Source organism: Eretmochelys imbricata, chromosome 6 (assembly GCF_965152235.1).
Source record: "Eretmochelys imbricata isolate rEreImb1 chromosome 6, rEreImb1.hap1, whole genome shotgun sequence".
NCBI lineage: Eukaryota > Metazoa > Chordata > Testudines > Cheloniidae > Eretmochelys > Eretmochelys imbricata.
In genome coordinates, this window is record NC_135577.1 from 13,035,261 (window position 1) to 13,043,197 (window position 7,937).

Below are 7,937 nucleotides of genomic sequence, written 5' to 3' on the forward strand. Positions count from 1 at the left end.
CCAATTTTTTCAATCTTCCCTCATAGGTCATGTTTTCTAGATCTTTAATCATTTTTGTTGCTCTTCTCTGGACTTTTTCCAATTTGTCCACATCTTTCCTGAAATGTGGCACCCAGAACTGGACACAATACTCCAGTTGAGGCATAATCAACGTGGACTGGAGCATAAGAATTACTTTGCATGTCTTGCTTACAACACTGCTGCTAATATATCCCAGAATGATGTTTGCTTTTTTTGCAACAGTCTTACACGGTTCACTCATATTTAGCTTGTGGTCCACTCTGACCTCTAGATCCCTTTTTGCGGTAATCCTTCCCAGGCAGTCATTTTCCATTTTGTGCATGTACAACTGATTGTTCCTTCCTAAGTGGAATATTTTGCATTTGTTCTTATTGAATTTCATCCTAGTTACCTCAGACCATTTCTCCAGTTTGTCCAGATCATTTTCAATTATAATCCTATCCTCCAAAGCACTTGCAACTCCTCCCACCTTGGTATCGTCTGCAGATTTTATAAGTGTACTCTCTATGCCATTATCTAAATCATTGATGACTATATTGAACAGAACTAGACCCAGAACTGATCCTTGCAGAACCCGACTCGTTATGCCCTTCCAGCATGACTGTGAGCCATTGATAACTACTCTGGGAATGGTTATCCAACCAGTTATGCACCGACCTTATAATAGCTCCATCTAGGTTGTATTTCCCTAGCTTTTTAATGAGAAGGTCATTTGAGACTGTATCAGATGCCTTACTAAAGTCTCGATATACCACATCTACCGCTTCCCCCTATCCACAAGGCCATCACCCTGTCAAAGAAAACTATTGGGTCGGTTTGATATGATTTGTTCTTGACAAATCCATGCTGACTATTACATATCGCCTTATTATCTTCTAGATGTTTGCAAATTGATTCCTTCATTACTTGCTCCATTATCTTTCTGGGTCCAGAAGTTAAGCTGACTGGTCTGTAATTCCCTGGGTTGTCCTTATTTCCCTTTTTATAGATAGGCACTATATGTGCCCTTTTCCAGTCTTTTGGAATATCACCCATCTTCCATGACTTTTCAAAGATAAGAGCTAATGGCTCAGATATCTCCTCAGTCAACTCCTTGTGTATTCTAGGATGCACTTCATTGGGCTCTAATGACTTGAAGACATCTCACTTGTCTAAGTAATTTTCAACTTGCTCTTTCCCTATTTTGAACCTACCCCATTTTCACTGGTGTTCACTGTGTTAGGCGTCCAATCGCCACCAACCTTCTTGGTGAAAACCGAAACAAAGAAGTCATTAAGCACATCTGCCATTTCCACATTTTCTGTTATTGCTTTTTTGTCTTCATTGAGTAATGGGCCTACTCTGTCCTTGGTCTTCCTCTTGCTTCTAATGTATTTGTAGAATGTTTTCTTGTTACCCTTTATGTCTCTAGCCTGTTTGATTTCCTTTTGTGCCTTGGCCTTTCTAATTTTGCCCCTACATACTTGTGGTGTTTGTTTGTATTCATCCTTTGTAATTTGACCTAGTTTCCACTTTTTGTAGGATTCTTTTTTTTTATTTTTAGATCATGGAAGATCTCCTGGTTAAGCCAGTGTGGTCTTTTGCCATTCTTCCTATCTTTCCTGTGCAGTGGAATAGTTTGCTCTTGTGACCTTAATAATGTCTCTATAACACATAATAAATGGATTAATCGTTTATCAGATCCAAATACCCTTACACTGCACTGGAGACATTACCGTACCAGGACTTGCCTGGAGGTGTCTTAGCATTAGCTCCCTATGTTGCAATGTGGGTAAATTTGCTTTGTAAGTAATGACAGTACTCACAGCTCCCCAAAAGGATAGAGAAAGTAGCGTGAGTCAAGGGACTGATTTGGTCGCTGGGAGGTAAGCAAAGCCACAGTGCTGTTAGCTACACCTGTAAAAGACATGTCCCAGCAAAGAGATGGAGGAAGATATGAAGAAAATCAAAAATAAGTCTTCCCAGAAGGCGTAATCTGCACTGACTGCTGAAAGGGAAATAAAGGGTCAAATCCTCCGGATGAGCCATTGATGCCCAGCAGAGCTCAGGGTGAGGGGTGAAGGCTACCATCACAGACACCTGATCCTCAGACTGCCAGGCACCAGTCTGATCCTGAGCAGCAGCTTAGAGCAGCCAAGGGATCATTCCAGCTTCTGGGATCACCACAGAGACAGGGTCCTGAGTCTATGCCCCCTCCTCCAGTAGCTGTGAACTGTGATGTCATAGAGCTGGTTATACAGGAAGATTTTCTAGGAAATTCTCAATTGGCCACTTAAGCCATTTTAAAGTGGACTTTGCACTGCGCTGAGGATAAGGATTGGGATCAAACAATGCAAACCAACCTTGCATTAGTGGAGTTCAAAGTGGGCCAGAACTATGTTTTATTTGCATGGAAGTAATCCCATTGGTTTCATTTTTGTTATACCAATATAAGTAAGAGAAGAATTGAACCCAGGATGTATAAGTCATCTGTTACTTACTGGGTTCTGCTTTTCTTTAAATTACAAACATCAGGCTGTCTATGGAATCAGTAAACTGTATATAAAGTCACCATTTTCTACTCTGAAATTTTGGTTTGTTTTAACTTCGTTCTGTAGAAAGAAGTAAAGCATTTCAAGATGTTCTGTCCAGATTAAACCTGGAGAAGCACAGAAGCACCAAGATCAGGCTGAGGGATGTCCTGGAGATCCACCCAGAAAGCACCAAGAACAGGATTCCAGAGGCATTAGGTGATTTACCTTGGCATTTCCTGAGGAAGGTCATGGCTCTGAATGGGAAGGCCAGAAATACAAGCATTGGGCACAAGGCTCCTGCAGAAGAAATGGGTGATTATGAGGAGAAGCTGCATATTGATGGCTCTTTCTATTTTAGTGACACTGAGATGAAAATTTCTATGCAACCTCTTGATGTTCTCTGTGCTGTTCTGCTTTGCTCAGACAGTTTCCTACAGCAGGAGATCCTGTCCAAAATGCCCATGTGCCAGTTTTCCCTTCCTCTGCTGCTACTCACCCTTGACACCCCCAAGTGCACCCTAATACTGTGGGCCATGAGGGACATTGTGCGGAAGTGGAGGCCGCACTCCCTGGCACAGAGCAGAGGGTTCAGAGAGGAGAGCTTGATGCTCATGTCAATGCCAACCATTTCTTTTGTGTGGATGGGGAGCTACAGCTTCTCCAAGTCCCAACTCCTCTATGAGGTTCTCAGCCCCTCCCAGCAGCACCACGATTTCTTTATCTGTGCGGGACACGGATTCTGGGAACTTTCTTTGGAAAATCGCAGATGGGCTGGTTGAGATTTCCTGGTATTTCCCTGGGGGGACGGAAAATTCTGAGCTTTTCCCAGAACCCATTGCAATTACAAATCTGCGTGGAGACATTGAGTCCCACTGGCTACAGTTTAGCTTTTTAACAGAGGTCTCCTCCGCAGTGTTCATAGTTACCGAGAGCATCGGTGAGAGAGAATACGCACTGATATCATCTCTGAAAGAATCCAGCTCTAAATATTACTTCATCCTCAACTGCAAGAATAAGAAACCCAAAGAAACTCTGGGATTCCTTAATAAGCTGGCCTCAGTGTTGAAGCTGAGCAAATCACAGCTACTGGTGAAAGATCGTACCATGAATAATGCAGGATTTGTGAAAAAGGTGCAGTCCACCATAGGAACCATAATGAATTAATCTCCGAAGACAGTGAGTTTGGAAGCCATGGCTGTGATGGCACCTGACCTAGGAATCCTGGTGGATGAGGACTGTCAGGCATGTCAGTGTGTGAGGAAATATACTGAAGAAATCACTGCAGAAATAAGAGATGGGGCAAAATGCAAAAGGGAAATGCTGAGACTGCAAGGAGACCTATGGAAAAACTTGGCTAAATTGGAAAAAGAGAAGTGCCGAATGAAAAGACAAGGGGTCATGGCCACTGAAGACTATAAATCTGAGCTGAAACAGAAATGGTTAGAGATACGCAGACAGCAGAATCAGTGTGACCTTACTAATGGTTTGTCTAAGTTTATCAATGGAATAGAAAACTTGCCTACAGTGGAGAAACATTACTTTCTAAAATGGATGAAATTTAGCCTGGATAATATTGCTAGGGGGAATCTTTCTAAAATGCGGGCGGAGTATAAAGAGAAATGTGAAACTCCAGGAGTGGACCGAAAACAGCTGGAGGAATTAGATAAATTAATATCTGATAGTTCCTTGGGGGTGGAGCATTTCATGCGTGAGTTGGGGCAGTTCTATGAAGCTGAATGCTCAATGGTTAAAGAAGGGAAAATGGAAGAAAGCCAAAGACAATTCTCCCATCTCCCATGCACAGCAGCTGACCTGATGCTGGAAGGGTTTCCTGTGGAGCTGATCGATGGAGATGCCTCCAACATCCCCATGAACTGGGTAGTAGATGTTCTAACTCATCTCCATATCAGACTAGGGGTAGATCCAGAATGGTGGTTATAACAGTGCTGGGAGTGCAGAGCACTGGGAAATCCACCCTTCTCAACACCATGTTCGGCCTGCAGTTTGCAGTGATCAGCGGTCGATGTACACGAGGAGCCCTCATGATGCTCATTAAAGTTACAGAAGCTGTTCAGGAGGTGCTTGGCTATGATTTCATCCTAGTGATAGACACTGAAGGTCTGAAGGCCCCTGAACTAGCAGCACTGGAAGACAGTTATCAACATGACAATGAGCTGGCCACGCTGGTGATTGGACTGAGTGACATCACCATCATTAACATGGCCATGGAGAATGCCACAGAAATGAAGGATGTTCTGCAAATTGTGGTCCATGCATTTCTCAGAATGGAGGAAATAGAACAACAGGCAAACTGCCAGTTTGTGCACCAGAACGTCAGTGATGTGTCTGCTCATGATCAAAACATGAGGGACAGGAAACAGCTCCTGGAGCAGCTGAATGAAATGACCAAAGCTGCAGCAAGGATGGAAAAGCAAAGCAGGGAAATGGCATTTTCTGATATTATGGAGTATGACCCAGAAAAACAAAATTGGTACATGACTGGCTTGTGGCATGAAGTCCCTCCCATGGCTCCCGTAAACATTGGATACAAGTGAGAGTGAGTGTCAGCTAAAGAAATACCTGTTTGAATTCATAGAGAACCATTCGCGGAAAAGAGCTGGAAAGGATATTCCTGATTTTATTGAATGGTTGAGGAACCTGTGGAACTCAGTGAAACATGAGAACTTCATCTTTAGCTTTAGAAACAGCCTTGTAGCTGAAGCCTATCACGAGCTGTCTATGAAGTATTCTGAATGGTAATGGGGTTTCTGCAAGGAGATGTATCTCTGGGTATCTGAAAAAGAAACTTTTATCCAGAATCAGCTGCCAGAGACACTAGAGGGTGATCTCTTACACAGCTTAAAAATGGAAGCACAAGGGAAACTACAGCAGGGAGAACAGAAGCTCTTGAATAACTTAGAACAGTATTTTAAAGGTGAAGCTCCAAATTTGAACCTGATAGAAAAGTACAGAGAAGATTTCAAAAGGAGCGCAAATAGCCTCAAAAGAGAACTTGAAAATTATTCAACCAGTAACTGTGAGGAAGCAATTCGAATACGAAGAGGACGGCAAAAGATAGACAATATCCAGTCTGAGTACAAGCAGAAAATTGAAGGGGAAGTTGCCAGACTCTTGGCTGAATGCCGAAACAGAGAAGATAAACTAGACCATGAGAAACTGAAAAAAGAATTTGAAATGATGTGGCAAGAAACCTTGTCAGAGTTAACGCTCTGTACTTTACAGACACGTCAGATTGTTCAAGATATGGATCTCCAGCTGAGAAAGGATCTGGAGAACAGAGGGGGTGCTGTCGGACAGATACTACAACATGCAAAAAGCCTGCTGGATTATAGAATGAAGTCTTTCCCAATGAAGAAGGAATACTTAAACCTAAAATGGACCAGAGCAGTTGCAGAATACTTCTCACAGGAATGTTACTGTAAAACTGAAGAGCTTGCTATATCTTTAATGAATGAATGCAAAAAATACACTGAAGAAAAAAGTTAAATCCAAAACAGACTGTGATGAAACCTATTGTGGAGAACTGCTGCATATGGTTAATGAGAGGTTAAAAGAGGAGGAGATTGAGAAACTTCACACTTCTCCTTTGTTTGAAGTTGACCTGAAGCGTCACATTTTGGGGGAAGCAGCTTGTGCATTTCAAAAGGTGCACGAAGATTTTATCAAAGAAAATGATCCTCAGCAATGTCTGGAGAAGCTGAAACCTCAGTATTTCTCCATGTTTATGGATCTCTATTTGGAAAAGGATGAAAGCCAAACAAGGGCGAGGGATTTCTGTGATCAGTGTCTCAAACCTGCCCTGGTAGAATATGTGTACAAGGTACTTGGAGTGCAAATAGTGGATGACATTCTCATCTGTGAGCAATCCATTACATACAGGAACCGGAGCTTTTTCCAGTTTGAGCTACTGAAGATGCTGTTGAAGGAGAGCAACTTTGACAGCTATGTGAAATACATTGGTACATATGAAGATTTTGTCCAAACCTGGATAAGGAGACAGCTTTTGGAGCTCTACAGCAAGATGAAAGACTTGGGAGACATCGAGAAAAAGATTCTGTCCCCAGTGATAGATAAAGTCAGGAAGGCTCTTAAATGTACCAGTGTTACAGAGAAAAACACAGTCTCTGACTTTTTAGATTCTGTTTGCAAAGAGCTGCAGAAGGACCTAGTCATTTCCAGGGATAATTTAGTGGGGATACGGTTTATAAATACAGCAAGTCTTAAACAATTTTCAGATTTTATACCAACTTTACTTCCTGCTCTGGAAGATCAAATCTTAGCTGAACTGAAAAGTATAGAAGTTGAGTCAAAACTCTCTAAACTGTCACTGAAGCCTGTGGCTGAAATCTTCAAGCAAGTGTTTGGCTGCGGGAAGCAGTGTCCATTCTGTAAGGTCCCCTGTGAGGCAGGAGCCCCTAGTCACAAGGAGCACTTTGCATTAGTGCATCGCCCGCAAGGATTAGGGCAATACAGGAATGTGTGTAATGAAAAGCTTGTCTATGACATATGCTCCTCTGCTGTAGTTGGCAATGGTAAATTCCAAAATTCAGACACAAAGTGGATTGCTCATCCCTACAAAGAGTATCTGGACTATTACCCAGACTGGAGCATTCAGCCCGATCCCAGCATAGAAGCTTCCAGTTACTGGAAGTTTGTTTTTCAGAAGTTCAATCAGGAGTTTGTGAAACAGTATAATGCTCAACCAGCTGATCTCCCAGAGGACTGGGGCACAATAACTGAAGATCAGGCACTGGAGAGCATAAAGCAAATTTTTAACAGGAAATAAGCAATTTACTGAGAGTCTGTTTACATAGGGTGCATGACGCAGTGCTTGAGATCCACTAATACATCACCAGGACAGAGCACAAACTCCAATTGAATTAAAAATAGGAAAAACCTCTCAAATAGATACAGACTGTAATATAGTAATTGGTTCTCTGCTAGAGCAACTTCCCAGTAGAAAAGCTAGTACAGGGAACTGCTTAACTCTGAGTTCACACTTACCTACAGATATATATTATTTACAAATCTGCATACCTGTCTTCATTTCCAATGACTACACTACTTCTTAGGCCTCAACTGGAGTATTGTGTCCAGTTCTGGGTGCCACATTTCAGGAAAGATGTGGACAAATTAGAAAAAGTCCAGAGAAGAGCAACAAGGATGATTAGGGGCCTGAAAAACATGATCTATGAGGGAAGATTGGAACATTAGGAAAAACTTCTTAACTGTCAGGGTGGTTAAGCCCTGGAAGAAATTGCCTAGAGAGGTTGTGGAATCTCCATCTTTGGAGATTTTTAAGAGCAGGTTAGACAAACACCTGTCAGGGATGTCATAGATGGTGCTGGTCCTACTATGAGTGCAGGGGACTGGATTTGATGA

General features: G+C 42.3%; 1 pseudogene; it reads left to right on the forward strand.

Annotated features, from left to right (window-relative positions):
- Positions 1-2,051: 2,051 nt before the first annotated feature.
- On the forward strand, positions 2,052-7,341 carry LOC144266439 (up-regulator of cell proliferation pseudogene; annotated as a pseudogene).
- Positions 7,342-7,937: the final 596 nt, after the last annotated feature.